The sequence below is a fragment of the Polypterus senegalus genome, chromosome 8 (assembly GCF_016835505.1).
Source record: "Polypterus senegalus isolate Bchr_013 chromosome 8, ASM1683550v1, whole genome shotgun sequence".
Taxonomy (NCBI): domain Eukaryota; kingdom Metazoa; phylum Chordata; class Cladistia; order Polypteriformes; family Polypteridae; genus Polypterus; species Polypterus senegalus.
The window spans coordinates 2,984,118-3,009,494 of NC_053161.1; positions in this window are offsets into that span (position 1 = coordinate 2,984,118).

The following is a 25,377-nucleotide window of genomic DNA, read 5'->3' on the forward strand; positions in this document are numbered from 1 at the left end:
AACCTCGTAATGCCCATGATCCAAAGGGCCACTAAAGAGCAGGGATATGAAGAGACGCTGGGCCGGATTGTAAACTCGAGGAGAGGCATGAGGACGTTCTTGGAAGTAAATGCTGATAGTAGCTGGAAGGATTTGGGACATTGCCACAATTTCTGCCTCGCCACCATAGACTCCAGACGTATTCATGTAATCAGCATATTGTTGAGCAGACTGTATAACAATGCCTCTGCGACTAAGAACAACGGACACCGCGTCACTGAAGTTATCCCAATGTTTCCAAACAAAGCTAACAGCCATGTTACGAAGTTTGAGAGCAGCAGTTTCGTCAATGACATTTCTCCAAAAAAACCCGACTGACAGAAACAAACAGTTACCTGTAGCAGGAATTTCTATAACATTGAAAGAAGAGTTGTTTCCATGAAATACATTTGAAGCGGTAGCCATGGAGGGCAAAAGAATAGTCAACGTGGCTCACAGCTGGGTTTGGACCACAGCACAGACCAAAGTGAGTGAGTATGTGTTTGATGAGCTGTTTGATTTGGCGGGCAGTGGTCTGAGGTGCGTTCCTGAGCACGTGGGAGGAGGGGTAGAGTTTCTGGGCGCAGCTTCGTTGTTCCTTTCGCATGGTTTTTCATGGTGGACGCGGTCAGGTGTCGAAAACAAAAAGAATAATGAAAAGTTAACGTGGCTTAGACGTGCATGTGGACTCCTAGCACAGACGAAAGGGGCCAACTGGGTGGTTGGTGAGTTTTTGCGTCCGGGCACATGGGCAGGCAGTGTAAATGCCTAGAGAGCGAGGGTAGAAGCGGGCCGGTGAAAAAGGAGTGTTAGTGGGCAGGGAGCAGGAGCATCTAAGAAGACACATGTTTGTCGCGGATGCAAATTGCAGTATGTAGCGTGTAAAACAGTTTGCTATGGTGCACGCGGTCGCGTCGTAACCGAAAACTCGGTTTTTAAAGACTGCTTACTTCATTGTGTTTTAACCTTAGTTGTAAAGGATTGTTTTAAAGATCCCATGGGATACCCCTCGCAAACCGTTTTACACGCTGCATATGGCGATTTACCTCCGCGAGAAACATGCCTCTATGAACAGTCAACGTGCAGGTGCATGTGGCCTCTATGACAGACGAATATAAATGACAACGTTTCTTCTGTGGCGTCGCTTCCGAATTGGTGGCCGTGGCTCTGCGAGTTATCGCCGTATCCAATGCTCTTGGAGTTGGTGGGCGTGGCTCTTTCCTGCGTGCGCCATAGGTGTCTTACTTGTCGGCGGCTCAGTGAATCCATGCCCCTTCCGGCGTGCTTTCCATGGTTGTCTTGCCTTAGTGAATTATATATATACAGTGGTGTGAAAAACTATTTGCCCCCTTCCTGATTCCCTTCCAAGCCTTCCAGGTCCTGAAGCAGCAAAACAACCCCAGACCATCACACTACCACCACCATATTTTACTGTTGGTATGATGTTCTTTTTCTGAAATGCTGTGTACCTTTTACGCCAGATGTAACGGGACATTTGCCTTCCAAAAAGTTCAACTTTTGTCTCATCAGTCCACAAGGTATTTTCCCAAAAGTCTTGGCAATCATTGAGATGTTTCTTAGCAAAATTGAGACGAGCCCTAATGTTCTTTTTGTTTAACAGTGGTTTGCGTCTTGGAAATCTGCCATGCAGGCCGTTTTTGCCCAGTCTCTTTCTTATGGTGGAGTCGTGAACACTGATCTTAATTGAGGCAAGTGAGGCCTGTAGTTCTTTAGACGTTATCCTGGGGTCTTTTGTGACCTCTCGGATGAGTCGTCTCTGCGCTCTTGGGGTAATTTTGGTCGGCCGGCCACTCCTGGGAAGGTTCACCACTGTTCCATGTTTTTGCCATTTGTGGATAATGGCTCTCACTGTGGTTCGCTGGAGTCCCAAAGCTTTATAAATGGCTTTATAACCTTTACCAGACTGATAGATCTCAATAACTTCTGTTCTCATTTGTTCCTGAATTTCTTTGGATCTTGGCATGATGTCTAGCTTTTGAGGTGCTTTTGGTCTACTTCTCTGTGTCAGGCAGCTCCGATTTAAGTGATTTCTTGATTGAAACAGGTGTGGCAGTAATCAGGCCTGGGGGTGGCTACGGAAATTGAACTCAGGTGTGATACACCACAGTTAGGTTATTTTTTAACAAGAGGGCAATTACTTTTTCACACAGGGCCATGTAGGTTTGGATTTTTTTCTCCCTAAATAATAAAACCATCATTTAAAAACTGCATTTTGTGTTTACTTGTGTTATATTTGACTAATGGTTAAATGTGTTTGATGATCAGAAGCATTTTGTGTGACAAACAAGTAAAAAGAAAAAGAAATCAGGAAGGGGGCAAATAGTTTTACACACCACTAGATGTGGCACTATGTGAGCTTGCCACAACATACAGTATAAAACGCCGGATGAAATGATTCATGACCACTTGATTGAGCATGCATATAGCCCACGCATACGTGAAAGATTGCTATTGGAGCCAGGCCTTACGTTGGATAAACTAGTAACCCTTGCTACTTAGATAGAAGCAGCTACAGATCAGGCTAAAGTCATTTCTACGAACTCCAGCGTCATCCCAGTACAGGCAGTGCAGCATAAACAGAGGAATAAACCCAGACAGCGACAGACACCTGCTACTACTATGTCTGCTAACCCTGCTCAGGGGAATGCATGCTTTCAATGTGGATCACAGTCACACCTGGCTAACTCAGTGAGCTGCCCTGCCACAAAAGCAACTTGTAGGCATTGCAAAAAGACTGGGCATTTTGCTAAAGTGTGTTGCTGTGCCCTGCCCTGTACACAGGAAATATGTGAGGTTGAATGGCCAGAAGTTGCTGTACTATATACAGAAAATACAATATAATACACCTGCTAAAATTAATTGTGCAGTGGAAATCTCAGCTCCAGGCTCACGTTCCTGCCCACTGGGACTGATTGTCGACACTGGCTCATCAGTCTCAATATTACCATACTGCATTTACACCCGTCACTTCAGCAACATTCCTCTAACAAAACCTACTGTTAGACTTGTGACATATTCAAAATCTCATATCCTCGTACTTGGGTGCATATCTGTAACTGTGTGTTTACATGGCCTTACGACTGTGACTACATTTTTCATTGTGGAAAATGGAACCCCACTAATGGGTAGAGACTTAATGTCACTTTTACATGTGCACATCGTGAACAAGAAAGTTATGCTTTCTGATACTGCAGCTTCCACTTTGCCTGTGCCAGTCTTACAGTGTGCTGCTGTGCCCCTGTCCATTGGCTGTGTTAAAAACTTCATCCACTGCATTAAGATCGATGAGACAGTGCGACAGAAGCTGCGCCACTTACCTCTGTCAGTTAGAGATGCTATGTCTGAAGAACTTGACCACTTACTTGCAACTGGTGTCAGAATGAATTGATGCTTCTGCTTGGGTCTCACCTATTATAGTCACTCAACGCAAAGCTGGTAACATTCGCATGTGTATTGATCTGCGTGGGCCCAATAAAGCAATAATTATAGACTTTTTTCCCTTGCCACATATGGATGAACTCCTTTCTGCACTCAGAGGGGCTACGGAATTTTCTACCGTTGACTTAGCCAGTGCCTACTACCAAGTGCCACTGCATAAGGACAGTCAAGACCTGACTGCTTTCATTACACATGTGGGCCTCTTCAGGTGTTGTCTGGTTCCTCATGGCTTGGTGTCTGCACCCTCCGCCTTCCAGAACATGATGACTGCTATTCTCGCTGGCATGGAGAATTACTTGGATGATGTAATAGTACATGGACTTGACCTGACTACCCATGACAAGACCTTACAAACTGTGCTATGCCAGCTGGAAGCTGCTGGCCTGCAGCTAAACAATGACAAGTGCAAGTTTCGTCAGTCCAGCCTATCCTTCCTTGGGCATATGGTGTCTGCTGATGGCCTGCTTCCTGATAAGGCCCATTTGCAAGCCATCATGAATGCTCCTGCACCCACAGATACTGCTACTTTGCTTTTTTTCCTTGGGCTGCTGATTTGTTACTCTAAATTTCTACCAAACCATGCTACTATCATTGAACCAATGTGCTCATGCTTGAGACAACCTGCAGGTGCATTCCAGTGGATGGCTGATGCACAGAAGAGCTTTGAGGAGGTAAAAACTTTGCTAGTGGATAGCCCTGCTTTGGCACTATTTGACCCTACACTGCAAACTGTAGTTTCCACTGATGCTTCTGACTACGGTCGGGGAACCATTCTTTCTCAACTCGGTTCTGACAACGTAGACAGAACTGTGGCATTTGCTTTGTGGACTCTTACCACTACAGAGCATAAATATTTAGTAGTGGAAAAAGAAGCGCTGGCCTATGTGTGAGCGGTACAGAAGTGGCGCACGTACCTGTGGGAATGTCGATTCACCCTGCGCACAGACCATCAGGCAGAGACAACTCTGTTGACCACCAAGGGGATTGGTTGTGCTGGGATGCGCACTGCGAGATGGTCTGCATATCTACTGTCATTTAACTGTGTTGTAATATATCGCCCAGGTTCTCAGAATGCTCCTGCTGACTGCCTGTCTCGTCTGCCCTTACCTGTAGCTCCTGCAGCTGCTGACGATGCTGAACCAGAGTTTGTTGCTCTCTTGTCTGTGGTACATAAGACATTGTCTCCTGCTGATTTGGAGTCTGCTTGTGGTGAATGTCCAAACCTCACTAAGTTACGTACACAGATTGCACGGAGCTGGCCTCCTTCTCCAAAGGCTTTGGATGCTGATCTGCTGCCATCCTACAAGCTCCATCTGGAACTTTCTGTCAGTGACAACCTTGTGTTTAGTGGTTCACGTCTGATTGTGCCAGCTAGCCTTCGTTCGTCATTAATTGCAATTGCACATGAGAGTCACCAAGGTGTGGTACACACCAAACAACAACTAAGAGAACTTTACTGGTGGCCAAAGATGGACACTGTTGTTTGTACTGTCATTAGTTCTTGTCAGACATGCCAGTTGAATGACAAAACATCTCATCCACACCCCGCTCCTTTACAGCCTACACCTTTTCCAGATGGCTCATGGAAAAAAGTGGCTTTGGACATTGTAGGACCCTTTGACACTGCTGCATCAGATTCTAGATATGTCTTGACCCTGATTGACTACCACAGCAAGTGGCTGGAAGTAGCCTTCACCATTTCTATAACTACTGCTAATGTACTCACATTCCTGTCTTCTGTTTTCAGTCACCATGGTAATCCCATGAGTCTGGTGACAGATAATGGGGTTCAGTTTACCTCTGCTGCTTTTGCTGCTTTTCTGGAAGAAAGACAGATTAAACATCACTGCTCCTCACTGTATTACCCTGCTGCCAATGGAGCTGTAGAGAGATTCAATCGTGTACTGAAACATACGATTCAATTAGCTATTCAAGATCACCATCCCTGGAAAGCTGCCATTACAGACTTTTTGCATGTCTACCGTGCTACTCCACACACAACTACTGGGGTTTCTCCATTTGAACTCCTTCACGGTCAACAGATGTGCACAAAATTGACCATACTACCACCTACTTCTTCAGGTTTACAGTCTGCCAGTGATGTCCGTACCACAGTTGAGCAACACCAAAACAGGATGAAAGTCTACACTGATGCCAAACGCTTGCCTAGTTTCAAAACAGGGGATAAGGTGAGGGTCAGAAATCCTCTGCATGTTCCAACAGACGTTCAGCAACCCTGTCACTATCAATAAGAAACTGGGTGCTCATACATACATTTTGAGTGATGGAAAAACCTGGAATGCATCTCATCTGGTTGCTTTTCCAGACTATGCGTCTACACCTATCCAGAAGGAAGTCAAACCACCAGAGCTTCCTCAGTCACCCAGACCCAAATGCAGTACTCACCCACCAAAGTGTTTGAAGGACTATGTTACTTAAAATAATATTGCTGAACCTGTGTAATAATATACTTGCATTTGCTTTATTCTGGTTGTGGAATATACATATCATGTTCTCTTAACTTTAATTATTTCATTGCTTGATTACTTAGAAGTTCTGGGAATTTTTGTCATGTTAATCTCATTAGCAGGCAGAAGCAAAGCTTTTCTTTAAAAAAAAAAAAGGAAAATGTTGTGTTCAGTTGTAGTTTCTGCCAGAACGCTAGGGGGAGTTTTTAAAAAATGTGTTACCTGTTGAATAGGAAAGGAGTATTGAATTAAAGAATGTTCTTCTTAATTGGAGATCAGTACATGCCTGTCATAAAATAAAGAAGTTAATGTCCTGTGTTGTCCATGGCTGGCTAATTATTTTACTTTGCTCTGGTCACAACAAAGTACATGTTACAAATTAACGGTGTTCTTTGTTCTTTATGAAAACTCTACAGAGGAGATGAAAGTTGCACAGATCACTATTTGAAACTATTTACTGTTACACAGTTCCAACTAAATCATTAAGATGTTTTCTGTAATCTAAAATGCATATGTTAACAAGTATATATTTGTGAATCTATTTCTTTTAATGGCTTAGTTTTGTGATCTACTTATAAATAATATATTTTTATAAACCTTTAGGAGTTGTGATTTATCAATATTGTGGTCTATGGCTGGCTTGTCACCCCGGCCAATACCCCCAGGCTGCCAGATGGAGCCCTCCCTGCAGCATGGAGGTGCCCCGAAGACCAGCAGGGAATCCTGGACAATGGAGTTTTCATCCACAGCCCTGCTGGATACCCCAGGGGCCACTAGATGGAGCTGCAGGAAGGAGCAAAGAATATTATTTGGTGGGTGAAGAAAAAGAAGAGTTTTGATCTGACCCGGAAGTGCTAAGAAGTCACATGGACTAAGTTTAAGTACAGTATGCTGTCTAAAATAAAATGCTAGTTTGTCACTCAGAAAAGTGAAGCTGCATTCTAGTGAATGTTAAAGTGGAGCTCTGAAACTTATTGACCTGCTGCCTCTAGCGTCACTTTTTAAGACTGAAGCCAACCAGTACTAGAATATACAGTATTTGGTTGTTACTGTTGCCTGTCAATTGAATATGCAGTTGTGCTTGAAAGTTTGTGAACCCTTTAGAATTTTCTATATTTCTGCATAAATATGACCTAAAACATCATCAGATTTTCACACAAGTCCTAAAAGTAAATAAAGAGAAACCAGTTAAACAAATGAGGCAAAAATATTATACTTGGTCATTTATTTATTGAGGAAAATGATCGAATATTACAATAATTTCAAAGCACCATCAGAAAAGGTTAGTACACTGGACAGGTTTTCACTCAAATTATCTGTTTACTTTCATGAACAGCCTTGTATCTATATCTTTCCACATACATGCCTCATATAATGATTGAAAAACATGTAATGACTGCCTCAAAATACCTTGGCTGGCTGCTGCACTCCCAAGGACCTTACCCGGCACCAAGAGTAGTGTTATCCCCCTGTAGTTGCTGCAATCCAGGCGATCACCCTTCATTTTCCAGATAGGGGTGACAAGTGCCATTTTCCAATCAGTTGGAATGATGCCAGTCTCCCAAATGGAAGCAAAGTTTGCTTGCAATGCCAGGAGGACAGCCTTATCATCTGCCTAGAGAAGTTCACACCGAATACCACAGATCCCTGCAGCCTTACCTCCACTCAGCTGGTTCACCACCTGTGCAATCTCAGTGAGATTGGGTGGTTCACAGCTAATTGGAGGATCAGCCTCAAGAACCGTGGACCCAGAGATATCCAACGTCCTAGCCGGAGGATCAGCTTTGAACAAATGAACAGCAAAAATAAGGCATTCCAAAAACACAAAATGAAAACCTTAAAAAAACTGGCCTAAATAGATAAAGATAAATGATATAAAAATACCCCCTTAATAAATTAAGTGTGAACAAACTTACCATAAAAATATAATTAGGTATTAAAAGAGCATTCTAAATTTTAAGAGCGAAACCAAGAAAAATAAATATTAAGGAAGCCAAGGCAAGGTGCAAAAAAAAAAACGCAAAAAGTTTGATTCGTACTTTATTAGCACTAATTGAATAAAAAAAACAGTCTGAAAAACCTCAATACTGCACAGAGAAAAAAATAGCAAAAGAATGAATATATTCTAACAAATTGTGTCAAAGGAAGAAATAAACAGTATGCTTTTTTAAGCTATCGTCACAACGGACCCCTTTATCAGTTGTAGCCTTCATTCCTGTAATTTTAGGAAGTCACGGCTGGTTGTTGGCAGTCACAGCATGCGCTAATAACTGTTTGTCATGGAGTATGAGACCATCAGTGCCTCAGTCAGTGCTCTGCAACTCAGTACAACAGAATCAAATTTTTTTGATCTGTTTGGTTGGGCTCTTGAGTGTGTGTGAGGATTAACAGTCAAAGAGCACTCAGCCAGCAGTGCAGCACATATAAACCTGACAGACAACACAAGAACAAAAGTGTCTGCAAAAAAAAAGAGAAATAAAGTGAGTGTTTTTGACGATACTAATAGAGAGAGGCTTACTTGACTTTGGAACCACAACATCTGTCTGGTCATTTAAAAAACAATGGTCAAGTTTGCGGCTGAACTGAGATACCCAATAAACACTTATTCAGTGACTAGGCTAGCTATGAAAGTTCACAATAGGCATTTTCATACTGCAGGAACTATTGTAGCATTCCCACTACAGGAACTTGTTACATTTGTAGTTCCTGGTGGGTAGCTTCTACGTTTTAGCTCCTACTGCAGAGTGTGTACTTTTTATTTAACCAGGACCTACTGTATTTTGAGTGGGGCTCAGGTGATGAATTGTGCTGATGGACCACAATCACTGGAGCCATCTTACATATCTATTAGTAGTTTGGACTTTGGAGACTTATTGTTGTAGGTGAAGTACTGCACTTCACACTACATCACTTATCAGCTGACTCCCAGGTGTACCACATCATGCACATCATTGAAACAATAATCTCCAACGTACAGTGTTGATCACTTCAAAGCAATAAGATGGGGGGTGGGTGAACTGATAACTCACTTTACAACATCACACTCTTCTTTGCATGTCACATATTTCCATAAAGATTACAGTTCCTGTTGTACGGTTCAAATGTAACACACGAACGTGGCCAGAATACATTGTGCAATACAGTAAACAAAATGTATTGATAAAGTAACTGTCTAGTTTTAATCAAGTCATTTGCTAAAGATATTTTGAAACAGAGTGATCTGGTCGCACAGTGGGCAGTGTTCATCTGAGGGTTTGGATTTGGGATGGCTGTCATTAACTTCACAAAGAACTATGTAAATGACTTTTTTTAATTGAGAAACCCATCCATTATCCAACCTGCTATATCCTAACTACAGGGTCTTGGGGGTCTGCTGGAGCCAATCCCAGCGTGCAAGGCAGGAAACAAACCCCAGCCCACCACAGGGCACACACACTAGGGACAATTTAGAATTGCCAATCCACCTAACCAGCATGTCTTTGGACTGTGGGAGGAAACCCAAGCAGACACAGGGAGAACATGCAAACTCCACACAGGGAGGACCTGGGAAGCGAACCCGGGTCTTCTAAATGCAAGGCAGCAATGCTACCATTGCACCACTGTGCCGCCCTAATTGAAAAATATCACTGATATATTTTAAGTATTCAGTGTTAAAACAGCTAATAATACACTCAACAATATTAATCAATCCAAAAATACATGGGCACAAAATGCAAACTCCATACAGTTGGCGCTGTGTGGAAGAGCTATTTGCTACCACCGTGTCTATTTGTTTAAACATCTGTTCTAAACTTGAACTTGATTAAGACTAAATGACATTTTTGGAATTCTTTTCACTTGACTGTGAGCTACATACCTTAATCTGTCCCTTAATAGTTGTCATGAGAAGACTGATACATTTGCATGAACGATGACACCGGCATTTATTTTTTCTAGTTTTGATAAGCTGCTTCATCCAAGAAAAGACAGTCACTTCCTGTAAAAACACTTCCAAAATGCTCTTTTGTTTTCTTTTACCAGCATTTTATGAGTTATTATTGATTTCAGTGGATCAAGGGTTTGGCTGAAAACGCTCCAAAACTGCTGCACGCAGTTCTCTAAACTGTTTGCTGCTAAAAGGCTAATATGGGAATAGGGTCATTGAAAATAATAGCAGATGACTTTTCAAGTGATTTAGGATTGTTCTAGTCTAATGCTAAAATGCTACAGGAACACTTACTGTGAATGGGCCCTTACAGTTATGAAACATATTGCACTAAGTGTAGGCATTTTTTTTCCATTTTTACTTTTGTTTTGTGCATTTGTCACTGATTTGAACTCATGTTATAGGTGGTTCAACCCTTTCTCTTACTTTGTGTTAACATGGGGTGTTCTACTTTTTATTCCAAAGTGTCGAGGGATGGAGTAGAACTATTCTCGAAGTAACAGAACTTAAAATGTTTAAAAGTATACTTTAATAAAGACACTTTAGTCCTTTCCATGCTAAAACAGCCTGTTATATTAAAACAGCTTATTACTTGGCTAATACAAATTGTACCTTGTCTGTTAATACCTTTGTGTCTGCTTAAGAATGACCTGAATCTTATAATAATTAGTTTAAGTAGAAAGTGTAACAAGCTCTGTGGTATTGTAAGTCTAAGGTATTGCTTGTCTATGCATGGTTTTGTTGATTGGAGATAAGAACCATTTTAAATTAAGTGTATAATACAGAAGTGCTACCATAATGAATTTCCCTTGGGATTAATAAAGTATCTATCTATCTATCTATCTATCTATCTATCTATCTATCTATCTATCTATCTATCTATCTATCTATCTATCTATCTATCTATCTATCTATCTATCTAATGCATTTAGGGTTTTATATGCTGGTTCTAAGTTATACAAACAAGCCATGCTGTTAGCTCTCATTTGTAATGACAGAAACAAGAGATAAAGCAGCTGGTTTTGTTTTTATGAACTTTGCATAATAGCAAGGAGCTCTCTAAGGTCAGACAACTGATAGGAAAGGGCAAAGAGGGAATATAAATTGAAAATGGTTTGAGTCACTGCTGAGACAAGTGCTACCTGGATAGATGTTATAATGGACATTATTTATTCTTTTCTAATGTGTTTTTTGCATCTTGTGGGAACAAACTACAGTTTGTAGGGAATCTGTTTTTAATTTTTAGTTTTGTGTTTAAAGCTTCCTATGAAAAGTTACCAATATTTATTGCTATTTTGTGGCACCATATTGGATGTCCTCTTTTTCTGCCATTCTGCATTTTTCAGCATTATAGTCTATTTAAAAGTCTCATGCATCCTTTAATTATTGAAAGTCTGGGTATTAAGAGTTTTCAGTACATTATTTCTTTTGGTATAATTATGGTCATGAAAGAATTTTGATTTTTTGGCTCACATTTTGAGCTCATTTGTAAGATTGTTTTAACTTCATATTTTCTCTCCCAGATCTTATCATTAAGAAGCCCCCTGCAAACAGAACAAATGTGTTGCAGATTTGCTTATACAACTACTGTATGATCCAAGTTATAGACTGAATTGCCCCATTCTACTTGCTTTCATTTATGGCACTATGTGAATAATGCTTAAAGATTCAAATTTATTCAAGTCTGCTTTCCCGTCTGCATGTTTGCACTATTTTATCACCAGATGCTGAGGACCAAGTTCCTTTTTCTGCTAGGTTAATCAGGTATAAAGGAGAAAAAACACTCATAATAGGAAGCCCACAGAGAAAGTTATAGTGAAATGTGAGAGAACTATTGACAGAAAGGCAGTGGACCAGGGTTCAAGTGTATTGTAACTGTGAACTGTATATGACCAAAAGTTTGGAAGTATAAGCATAAGCAAAGTAAAGTTGTGACAGAGAATTAGATATTAGTGAACTATTTAAGAACATTTATGTTAGGTGGAAATCCCAGTCTTTGGCCTTGGATTCCCTGCAGATTAAATTTTTCTCTCCAGCTTAACTACAGTTATTTTTTTTATTTTTTCTGTCCTCCTTGGCCATGAGACAATAAACACTTATGTTTAAGGACTCTGTTTCTATGTTATGTAAGTATGCATTGTTTATTTTTTGTATACTATTTAATCATTATTATTCTTACCTAATTTCAATTTGCCTTTTCTGGTAGAGCACTTTCAGCTACACCTTTGTATGAAAATTTGCTATAGAAATAAATGTTGTTATATTGTGGGTTAACATTAAAAAGAGTCTGTGTATTTGTAAAAGAGTTAATGGTTATTAAAGACAGATGTCCTCCCTGTCCATGATAAAAAACAAAGATATATATGCAAGATTTATTGGTTATTTTAAATTGACCCTGTGCCAGTGCAGACAGAATAAACTCTGGCTCCCAACAACTCAGAATTGGATTAAACAGATATGAGAATGCTATGCTACGGTGTTATGGATTTCAGGTAGGTATCCTAGAAGAAAATTTTCTGCCTGTCACTCATTGCATGTCCACTGGCATTTTTATGTGTTCCATGTGTAATATATTAAGATTTTCCATGAGTTTCCTTTCCAACATTATCTTTATAGTAATTGCCTTTAGGTATTACTGAAATGAATCACTTAAATTGCTTGTATCTTACTCATTATTCTTATGAATACACTTGTTACATTCAACCTCACCTTGACCATGCTGATTATACACTTACTGGATACAGTAAACGCTTCAGGGAACAAACAGAGCACACACTTTAGTCCCAATAAAAAGGATCCTGATTCTAATTACGTAAAGGAATTCAGAGTATAAAAAAGATGTTAATTAAGAAATGCAACTTAATTAAAAAGGGTAATGGTTATATTTACAGTAGGTTCTTTAAATTAATCTGAAAAGGAAATAGAAGAGCAGATGAACAAAATGCAGCTAGGCTTCTTCTGTTACTTTTTCTCATTCACTTATAATATGTTATACATCATCTAAATCTCTTCATCTGGTACTGTATATACATAACTGAAACTCAGAAAATTGTTCTTTTTTTACTTTGTCTCAGTGGCCTCAGTAGTTTACTGTCAGGCGTATAGCATAGAAACATCTTTCCAGGAGATTAAGCGTGTTAATGGTGAAAGGCTAATGGCTTGGCCAGTTTAATCCCTACATGTACTGCTGTTTTTAACTAAAATCTCATACCAGCAGTTCAATGGCAGGCCAGTTGAACAATAAAACACTCATGCACCCTACAGGGATATGTTTTCAACTAAAATCTGAAAATGGGTTTGTTTTCAGATCGATAGCAACCACTTAAATAGGGAAAAACAACTGGGTTTACTTTTCAAAACCTCATGAGCCAACCAAATGTCATCTCTTTAGATAATCCATCAAAATATTGAATACAGATTGTTACATATCTAAAAAATAATTAAAACAAATACTTTGAAAATGACAGACTGTTTATTGTTTTCTGCCATTTAATATGTATAGTATTCCTACTTAAATAAGTATTTTGAAACAAAGTTGTAAACTTATATTAGGTCCAGTCTGAAACAAACCAGAGCATATCACTATAACAATGCAATAAATTATGGATGTAATTAGGAATGTTATTAGAGATGTCTAGAACTGGCAGACACTTAGTCTTCAACTTTTGCTTACAGTAATATACTTACCTATATAATTTGACTCTCCTGCGGCCTCGTTTATAAAACTTTACATGTTTTGGAGTATGAAAACACCAAAAAACAGGAAAAAGTGTATGCCAAAAAATTTGATTTATAAAACCTGTTGTTTCTATGAAATTTATCCTTTTTAAATCACAATAATTTTGTGAATGTGTGTGAATGAACGTGCCTCAAACCCAGTCTGGTTCCATCCTGAAACAACCATATATGAACGATGCTAATCAACCTCATACATATGCTATCATGATGCTACAGACCTTCATTAGCTGGTAGTACAGCCACAAGATGCATCCAATAGTGCAAGACAGAAGTTCTCGCCTCTAAATTAGAAGCACACAAAGAACCTTTTGGTAGATTAAGGTGTCAGAAACAAGTGCAAATATGATGAATGGCAACATGTTACTGCTGCGGTAAATGCCATGAGCTCTAGTTACACCATTGCCTGAAATAAAACAAAAAATTCCAATCTCTGGGGATGAAGCTAATGACCAGCAGAGTGTACATGTAGCGAGAGCAGGTAAAAATACATCTATACTTTTTAAATTCAATCTGCGAATGATATCTGTAATTGGAAATGCCATTTTATGTGGCATTATGCCAGAGCAGTCCTTATCTTAGCATTTCTTGCATGATAATAGAATGTAACTGCTTAAGGTTAACAAAAGCAGCTTAATTTTTGCTAGGTGCCCTTATTGCAATATGAGTTCATTAAAGTGCTCAGATTACATTAGGATAACGGACACTGATGCAGATTGCCTTTGATTGTTTGTAACAACAAGTTATGTTATATTGATATGCAATCACACCATACAAAATTTTGATGTAACATTTTGTTGATTGTTTAAAGGCTTCCAGCACAGTGAGCGTGATAGCATGAAGCTTGGCTGAGATATTCTTGCCAAATTGGTTTGGGTATGTGCATGCTGGCGTCGCTCCAAGATTGATTGGAGTGCTTGGCTGATCACACATTTATGTGCAAATGCGAGAGTATTAGTCAGTTAACTCCTTCACACTTCAGAGTAGGTGGAGGACAACACAGGCACTCAGTATAGCAGTATATAGGAATCCTGGACAGCAAAATCTGTATCAAAATACAGAAAGGGGGAACAAGGAATAAGAAAATGAGGTTATGGGAGGAATATAACGTAGGACCAGTGAAAAGCTCATGTCATAAAGAGCAGAGGCAGGTGGTCAGGAGTATGTCCCAAGGAAGGTGAGCGGCAGGCCTGCTGACAGACTGACTGAGGAAGACGCGAGTGTGGTTTGGCGGGGAGTCCTACAGACACCAATGGACTGGTAGTAGGACAGATAAGTAGATGAATGTCAGTGGGCAGCTGAGAAGATGCCAGATTTTACATTGGCACTGGTGTTTGTGACTGTTTTACCAGAAAAACATACCTGGGGTTTTAACCTCATTTTTAGTGAATTATTTATTGAGCGTACTAAACTCCACTTTGATTTTATGAATTATTTATTTACTGATTGGTTAATGGATGGAGCACTGCACTATTTGCACTTTAGATTTTGTTTTAATAAAAGCATTTAACATTTTGCACCAACCCCTTGCCCACTGTGTAAGTACTCATTTACCTGGCTCGTCTAATTTAATAAATATAAACAATTTTGGGTTCAAGAGGATCCTGGATGCACCAAGGAGCATGGAGCATACCCGGTTTTTCCTGGTAATTCTTCAGACCAAGCTGGGTAAAAATGTATAATATCAGAACAATTTAAAGATCCAGGGATAACCATCACAAGTACATTTAAAATTTTAAATACAATTTTGGAAGTTAAACAAGATGTTAATAGATGGTCAACTTTCTTTTGTTAGCTGTGAGAATTAAAATAGTCTAAATGATTATCTACCCAAAGCTATTGTATCTATTCGAGAGCATCTTTACAATCTTTTTTAAGACATTACACTCAATTGTAATATCATTTAGCTGGAATTCAAAATAACCACACATCAAAAAAAGAGACCCAGCAGAAACACAAAGCAGAAGGTGGCATGGCTACTTAACTTTCATTTCACTACAAAGTGCAAATATTCATAGAACCAGATTTTGGAAATTGACAGAAATCAACAAATCTCCACTGGCTTGGTTTGCAATGGAAAATAAACCATGTTCTAAATTTTCTTTGTATGCTATATTCTGTACATTAATTATCATCAATCCACCATAAACATATGGAACCAATGTAGGACACATTTTAATGCAGAAAAACTCTTCTCTATTGTTCCTTTAGAGAAAACACCTTTTGAACCTTATCTAGCCTACTCAGTATTCAGCCTATGGAGAACATTTGCCATTAAAACACTTACAGATCTCAACATTGATAATTTATGAGTGTCTTATCCAAATTTAATCTTCCAGTTCAATCAATCAATCAACATTTATTTATATAGCACATATTCATACAAAAAATGTAGCTCAACGTGCTTTACAAAATGAATAGAAAAATAGAAGACACAATAAAAGATAAACATAAGTCAACATTAATTAACATAGAATAAGAGTAAGGTCAGATGGCCAGGGTGGACAGAAAAAACAAAAAAAAAACTCCAAAGGCTGGAGAAAAAAATAAAATCTGTAGGGGTTCCAGACCAAGAGACTGCCCAGTCCCCTCTGGGCAATCTACCTAACATAAGTCAAACAGTCCTCTTTGTATTTAGGGTTTTCATGGAAGGACCTGATGATGATGGTCACGTAGACTTCTAGCAGCTGCATTCTGCACTCGTTGCAAATGATTTATGTCTTTTTTGGGTAGTCCTGAGAGGAGTGCGTTACAGTAATCTAGTCTACTGAAAACAAAAGCGTGAATTAATTTCTCAGCATCTTTCAATGATATAAGAGGTCTAACTTTTGCTATGTTTCTTAAGTGAAAAAATGCTGTCCTAGTGGTCTGATGAATATGCAATTTAAAATTCAGATTACAGTCAACGGTTACCCCTAGATTTTTTACTTCCGTCTTAACTTTTAATTCTAGTGCATCAAGTTTATTTCTGATAACCTCACTGAATCCATTATTGCCAATTACTAAAATTTCAGTTTTCTCTTTATTTAGTTTGAGAAAATTACTATTCATCCATTCAGAAATACCAGTAAGACATTGTGTTAGTGTATCGAAAGAGTCGGAGTCATCAGGTGCTATAGATAAGTACAGCTGTGTGTCATCAGCATAGCTGTGGTAGCTCACGTTGTAACCTGAGATAATCTGACCTAACGGAAGCATGTAGATTGAGAAAGCAGCGGACCCAGGATAGAGCCTTGTGGAACACCATATCGGATATCATGTGTCTTTGAGATTTGATTACCACAACTCACAAAGAATTTTCTCCCTGCCAGGTAGGATTCAAACCAATTTAAGACACTGCCAGAGAGGCCCACCCATTGACTAAGGCGATTTCTAAGAATATTATGATCAATGGTGTCAAATGCAGCACTCAGATCTAAGAGGATGAGAACAGATAAATGGCCTCTGTCTGCATTTACCCAAGTCATTTACTACTTTAACAAGTGCAGTTTCTGTGCTGTGATTTGTTCTGAAGCCTGACTGAAATGTATCAAGAATAGCATGTTTATTGAGGTGGTCATTTAACTGCATAATGACTGCCTTCTCTAGAATTTTACTTAAGAAGGGCAGGTTAGAAATGGGTCTAAAATTTTCAAAGGCAGAGGGGTCAAGATTATTTTTCTTGAGCAGGGGTTTAACTACAGCAGTCTTAAGACAGTCTGGAAAGACCCCCTATCTAATGAGAATTTACTATGTCCAGAATATTGTCAATTAGACGCCTGATATTTCTTTGAAAAACCTGGTTGGTATTGGGTCAAGGACGCAGGTGGAGGGTTTCAGTTGAGAGATTATACTATGTAATTCAGGTAAATCTATCCTGGTGAAAGCATTTAATTTGTTTATAACGGAGTACCGGGCTTTGGAGGTTCTGCAGTGTTGGGGAGATATACTATGTTATCTCTAATATCATTAATTTTTGAGTGAAAAATACAGCAATGTTCTCACAGGTTTCACTGGAAGTATTCTGGGGGCATTCCTTTGTGTTACCTGGGTTTAACAGACGATCAATTGTTGAAAATAAGACTCTGGGATTACTAGCATTGTTATTTATAATATTAGAGAAATAGCAGCCTCTCAAGACGGACAGTGTTATTGTATTCTGTTATTTTAACCTTCAATATCTCATAATGGATAGTTAGTTTAGTTTTCCTCCATTTACGCTCAGCTCTACGACATGTTCTTTTAAATCAGACACTCTTTGGGTCTTCCATGGAATAACAGTACTAGAGATTTTTAACTGTCTTTTCAGGTGCAACTATGTCAACAGCAGTTCTTACTTTAGAATTAAAGTTTTCCACTTTACTATTTACATTATCCTCGCTATTATAGTTGGCATTATAAACGGACTGATTGCTTAGAATAGTTGTAAGCTTTAAAGCTGCTGATGAGTCAAAGAAGCGTTTTTTAACAAAATGCTTCTCATGAGCGTTTTCTATCTTTATTTCTATATTAAATAGTAGAAGGAAATGGTCTGATAGACCGATATCAATGACCTGCTTTATATCAACTTTAAGTCCTTTAGTAATCACTAAGTCTAACGTATGACCTGCTTTATGTGTAGGCTGATTTACGAGCTGCCTCAAATCAAAAGAGTCCAGGAGGTTCATGAATTCCTTTACCTTTTGGTCACACTGATTGTCGACATGAAAGTTAAAGTCGCCGACTATTAAGAGTGTCATAGTTTGTAACTAAAATTGACATTAAGTCAGAGAATTCCTCAAGGAAAGACGCGTTATATTTAGGAGGTCTATACACGGATAATACGAGAACGTGAGAATCTCCATGAATAACAACGGCGAGATACTCAAAGGACTTAAATTTACCAAAACTAACATCTTTACATTTTAATCGCTCGAGTAAATGTTTGCCAATCCGCCCCTTTTTCCCTGGCGGTCTGCACGAGTAAAACTGTAATCCGGGCGCAGATTCGATTAAAACTGCCGCCCCATTTGAATTAAGCCATGTTTCATTTAGCGCAATAAAATCAATGTTTCTATCACTAATAAGATCGTTTATAAAAAATGTCTTGTTAGTTAAAGCTCTAACATTTAATAGTGCCATATTTAATGTTTCTGAAGGGCAGAGCTGAATTTTATGCGTGTTATTGGTAATCGGAACAAAAATTAAGTTATTTTTGTTAACGCCGCTCTGTGTGTACTTTTTATGTAATCTACAATCCGTTTTTATAGTCTTAATGCAGTGTTGATCTGAAGTAGTAATTTCAATTAAATTATTGGTGTTTATGCCGCACTGCCTAGATTTTTTACGTGCATTAAGATTTGTTATTAGATTATTAATGATGTGCACTTTAACGGAAGACTCTGTTAAGCCATTATGTCCTATCAAAGCAGTAGCATTACGTAAGGGGTTAACAGTAGAAGTAGACAGTCAAGATAGACGAATTACCTTAGCGATGTTTTCGAGAGGACCCGGGCCAAATCTATTGGATGCAGTCCATCCCGCTTGAAGAAGCGGCCTTTCCCAAAAAAGATCCCAGTTGTCTATAAACCTGATGTCTTGATTCTCGCAGAAGCCTCTCAGCCAGTTGTTTAAACCCAGCAGACGACTGTAGTATTTGTCTGACGAGAGGTAGTGGACCCGAGATGAAGATTTTTGCGGATGGGGTCCTCTCCTTCGTGTCTTCAACTAGTGCTGCGAAGTCAGCCTTGAAAACCTCTGACTCTCGGTGCCTTATGTCGTTTACGCCGGCATGTAGAATGATGGATCCAATTGCCCTCTTGTGCTTCTGGTAGAAGGTCGGTGCCCGCCTCATCACATCTCGAACTCGAGCACCGGGAAAACAAGAAACAAAGGATTTTTGATTAGGGCACGTGATATTCAGGTTTCATACAATGGAATCACCTACCACGATTACATCACCCGGGGTTGAAGGCAGACTGGGGACACGGAGAGGGTTGAATCGGTTCTGAATTTGAATGCTCGCCTGTGCCGCTGGAGGTGTTCTAGCCTTGAACCCCCACCTGCAAAGCTGAAACCCGTCGAGGTCTTCATCAGCATTGTCGTTGTTCCTACGAGGCGTGGGGGTGAAGCTTACTTGCCCTTGGACTTGAGCGGCACGAGGTGGGGTTGATGTTATGCCGACTTCAGTTGTTTGGTGTGGTTTGTCCAGCAGCCGAGTCTTCAAGTCTCTGAGGTACCTTCGTCTGGACAGGAGTTTCTGAATCTGTTTGTCGAGTGCGTGGAGTTCCTCGACAACGACGGCAACGCGATTCATCTCACTGTCGGCCATTGTCTGCTTCTACTTCCGCTTCCGCTTCGTCACCTAGGAAAGAAAGAGAGAAAGTTTACTACAAGGCCATTGAACACATTTTTCCTATAAACAACTTAGAAACTGCTCCAGAACAGTAGTGCATAAACATAGTAGGAACAGTCTATATTAAATGGCAAGGGACCTTGACCTCATTCTGTTTGTTGTCTTAATTTTTTTTGTCAAAAATATTTTTGCAAGAAGCCTAAAATAAAATAATAATAAAAATCAAAGACCAAAAAGACCAAAACTTGATATATAAGGGCAAACAAACATAAACAGGGAAAATAAAGAATCCTTCCAACCCTGCTATATCATTTTAGATGATACTCTAACTGTAATGACCTTGTTGTTCAAAAAAATTAGCGCAGGTAATATAATAGAATGAACAAAAGATATATTCAAAATATTCTTTTAAGAAGCAAAACATGAATATCAGTGACACTGTCAAAAATCTTAGTCGAAAAAGGAGAGTAAAGGTTCTGGCTGCCTAAAATTCCTTTCCTAAATAAATTGGCAAACCATCTGTGAACACTGGTTTAGAAAATACCCATGAACATGAACATGTGCCTAGTTTTCCACCTACCACACTGTCATCTTAAATAGGCACCACATAAAGACATCATATGATATGACGCAGGGAGTCACGTGGCAGCAATATACACAGTTAATTGTACATAAAATGGCTGTGGTCAGATAGATAGATAGATAGATAGATAGATAGATAGATAGATAGATAGATAGATAGATAGATAGATAGATAGATAGATAGATAGATAGATACTTTATTAATCCCAAGGGGAAATTCACATAATCCAGCAGCAGCATACTGATACAAAAAAACAATACTAAATTAAAGAGTAATAAAAATGCAGGTAAAAACAGACAATAACTTTGAATAATGTTAGCGTTTACCACCCCAATGGGTGGTATTGAAGACTCGCATAGTGTGCGGGAGGAACAATCTCCTCAATCTGTCAGTGGAGTAGGACAGTGACAGCAGTCGGTCACTGAAGCTGCTCCTCTGCCTGGAGATGACACTGTTCAGTGGATGCAGTGGATTCTCCATAATTGACAGGAGCTTGCTCAGCGCCCGTCGCTCTGCCACAGATGTTAAACTGTCCAGCTTCATTCCTACAATATAGCCTGCCTTCCTCACAAGTTTGTCCAGGTGTGAGGCGTCCTTCTTCTTTATGCTGCCTCCCCAGCACACCACCACATAGAAGAGGGCACTCGCTACAACCGTCTGGTAGAACATCTGCACCATCTTATTGCAGATGTTGAAGGATGCCAACCTTCTAAGGAAGTATAGTCGGCTCTGACCTTTCTTACACAGAGCATCAGTATTGGCAGTCCAGTCCAATTTATCATCCAGCTGCACACCAAAGTATTTATAGGTCTGTACCCTCTGCACACAGTCTCCTCAGATGATCACAGGGTCCATGAGGGGCCTGGGCCTCCTAAAATCCACCACCAGTTCCTTGGTCTTGCTGGTGTTCAGGTGTAAGTGTATTGAGTTGCACCATTTAACAGTCTTTGATTAGCTTCCTATACTTCTCCTGCCCACTCCTGATGCAGCCCACAATAGCAGTGTCATCAGCGAACTTTTGCACGTGGCAGGACTCCGAATCATATTGGAAATCTGATGTATATAGGCTGAACAGGACCGGAGAGAGTACAGTCCCCTGCGGCGCTCCTGTGTTGCTGACCACAATGTCACACCTGCAGTTCCCGAGACGCACATACTGAGGTCTGTCTGTAAGATAATCCACGATCCATGCCACCAGGTGTGAATCTACTCCCATCTCTGTTAGCTTATATGACAATGCGGTAAGTATAATTAATATTGCCTTAAATGTAAAACTTTGTAACAATCTGTAATACACAATATCTGAAGAAGATATTTAGGAAAAACTTTCTATTTTTTTACCTCATGAAATATTTCTATAAAATTTAATTATAGACAACATTTCTTGTAAATATTCTGTCTGAGTTTGGCAACAGTTTGCCTTGTTCAGGACCATCTACAACCTTGACAACAACATCTGTAAAACTTCTAATTCTTGATAATCTATACTAATAAAAGGCAAAGCCCTCACTCACTCACTCATTTACTCATCACTAATTCTCCAACTTCCCGTGTAGGTAGAAGGCTGAAATTTGGCAGGCTCATTCCTTATAGCTTACTTACAAAAGTTGGGCAGGTTTCATTTCGAAATTCTACACATAATGGTCATTTTTCTCCATATACTGTAATGGACGTTAGCTCGATGGCCGTGGGGGGGGCGGAGCTGCGTCTGACATCATCACGCCTCCCACGTAATCACGTGAACTGTCTGTGACCGCAGTATGTAGAAAAGAAGGAAGAGCTTCCAAAGAGCGCTGAAGAAAAACGCTGAATACTTTATTCGCGAGATACAAGTTTAATGAGAAGACACGAGGTATAAACGAGACTTTGGATCACTTTGTAACGGAGTTAAAATTGCTGCAGCGAGAAACTTTTAAGTGCCGGGTCTTAGCTAACATTAAATAAAGCCGTGGACATCGCAACTCACACAAGAGAGCAGCTCACGTGAACTGACAGAACGCAGTACGAGTGATCACTTCCATTCATCAAACCTGTTCAAAAAACGCTCTACACAATTGACAAGGTGGGAAAAGAATATGCTCCGAGCTGAGCTCCACAGCTAACGTGGTCTTGCGGAAGCAACTTCGTCATGCTGCACCAAATACTCACAGAAATATCCACACGTTAATACACATGCTGTCTCTATAGTTTCTCCCCACTCAATGTATTCCTCGCATCCCCGTTACACCCTCTGATCTCCCATTTCAATTCAGATGCCTTCAATTTCCAGTAAGGCTCTGCTTCGCGATGAGAAGTAAGAAGTCTCAGGGACAGACCCAACAAAAGGTTGCCATTGATTTCAGGCAAGATTGCTTTTCTCCTGGACAACTATATGTTGCATTCTCAAGAGTGAGCTCGTGCAGCTTCGTCAAATTACAACCAGAGTGCTGAACTGACAACGTGATATATAAAGAGAACTATAATAATCATAATAAACGAACAATAAAACAGTGGAGAACCCGTGGATTAAATAAAAAGGCAGCTTCCTTGGCAAAGCAAGGAAAAAGGATGGCTTTATATGTCGTTCGTTTATAAAACAGCGGAGAAGCTGTGTAAAGGCTGCTTCACAAAAAACCAGCGGAGCGCCTTATATGAGCAGGCAGTCAGCTAAAGAAGGGAATCAATAAATATCTATAATTGTAATAAACGAACAAAAAATAGCGTACAAGCCGCGGATTAAATAAAGGAAATGGGTAACTGAACAGTAAAGTAAGTTTTGAATAGCTACACAATAACTATAAGAATCGTAATAAATGAACAATAAAACAGTACAGAACAGCGAAGCAATGAGAAACGACCGCCTTATATGGCGTTCGTTTATAAAGCAGCGGAGAAGCTGTGTAAAGGCAGCTACACAAAAAAACAGCAGAGCACCACACTCTGAATGTATTCCTCGCATCACCATTATACCCTCTGATCTCCCATTTCAATTCAAATGCCTCCAATTTCCAGTAACGCTCTGCTTCGCGATGACAATTAATAAGTCTCAGGGACAGACCCTACAAAAGGTTGCCATTGATTTGAGGCAACATTGCTTTCCTCCTGGACAAAACTATACGTTGCATTCTTATAAGTAATCTCAGTGCACAAAAGCTTGGTCATATTACAACCGGAGTGCTGAACTGACAACGTGGTATGCAAAGAGATCCTTAACAGATAGTTATTGGTATATTTTCCCTCAGTTTAAAAAGGTTTTCTTTTCTTCTTAATAAAAATTTAAAAGCAGTTGTTTGTTGCTGCAAAGCGTGGGGATTTTGCTATATAAAGTATATATATGTAGATATATATGTATGTATGTATGTGTATATATATATATATATATATATATATATGCGTGTGTATACATGTAGATATGTATATATATGTAGATCTGTATATATATGTTTTGAAAAAGGCACGTGTTCACACTCAATACTTTTATTTTTATTTTCTTCAGCCGTGGGCACATGTCTTCCCCGTGTCCCACAGGCCCAACACAGTCCAAGCACAAAAAACCCACACTTTCCTTCCTCCACCACTCCTCCCAGGCAACCTCGTCCTCTTCCTCCCGATTCTGGCCCTGATTGCTGGGAGGCGGGCCCTTTTATACCCCACCCGGAAGTGTTCCAGGTGCCTGACCAGCTGGTCTTAATTGCACCTCCGGGTGTGGCTGATAAACCGTCCAGTGTGGTGGCTGGTTCTTTGCAGCACCCCCTAGCGGCCACCCCATCTCCCAACCGGGCTGCTGTGGTGGACTCCATGTCCCATGGAGCCACGGGGGAGATTGAGGAGGGATCCACGGCCAGGGAGACTGCCCCCAAGCGCCCCGGGGGAGGTACTGCCATGTCCATGATGGCTCCCCCGGGACATATGCAGCAGAGGCGTCCCGGCCGGGCATGGGACCCGGCTGTCCGGCACAATGTATATATGTGTCTGTGTGTGTATATATATATTTGTGTGTGTATGTATGCATGTGTTTATATATATATATGTATGTGTATATGTGTATATATATATGTATATTTATCTGTATATATTGTATGTATACTGTATATGTATATGTGTGTGTATGTATGTATGTATATGTATGTTTGTATACATGTTGATATGTGTATATATATGTATATGTAGCGTTTTTCTGATGTTCATTTTCTTTTTCTTCAATCGATCTATTTGCTCGTATTTTTCTTTGTCTTTTAGCCTTTCTTTTGTTGATGTTTACTTGTTGAGCTGACCGTTCTTCCGGGAGATATTGCTTATATAGGATTTGATTGTCTGTGTCTTTTGTCCTACTTGACGTGTCATTTTTTTGGATATCATGTTGTTAGTAGATAAGTCCGTAATATTTTCTATTGCAGTAATACTGGCTTGTATGTGTAAGATGCGTCACTGTATTTATGTGCCTTTAATTCTCTCTCACAGTAATACTGGTTTGTATTTCCATAAAATGCCTGTAATTTTCTCTGACAGAAAACTGTCAGAAAACTGGCTTTGATGTCCGTAATATGACTTTAATTTTCTGTCACAACAGTGGGCAATCAGCAGAGTGTCCCCAGCAACTGATGTAATACGTGGCGTGTAGCTGATAATCGTGCCTGTGGCGTCTCCCCAGCAAGTACTATGCAGTTCCCCAGTAAGTATTTTAATCTGTGGTGGCATGTAGCTGATTATTGTATGTGTGGCGTCTCCTCAGCAATGGATTTTATGTTCGCAGTCGCGACTACCCAATCAGCACTCTCCCCAGCAATGATGTCTTTTATTTGCTTATCATGCGTGGCCACGGCTAGGCCGTTCACTGTGTACCCAGCTTGCAGTGTGTATGCATCCACGATGCCTTGCACATGGGCGGGGCATGGTG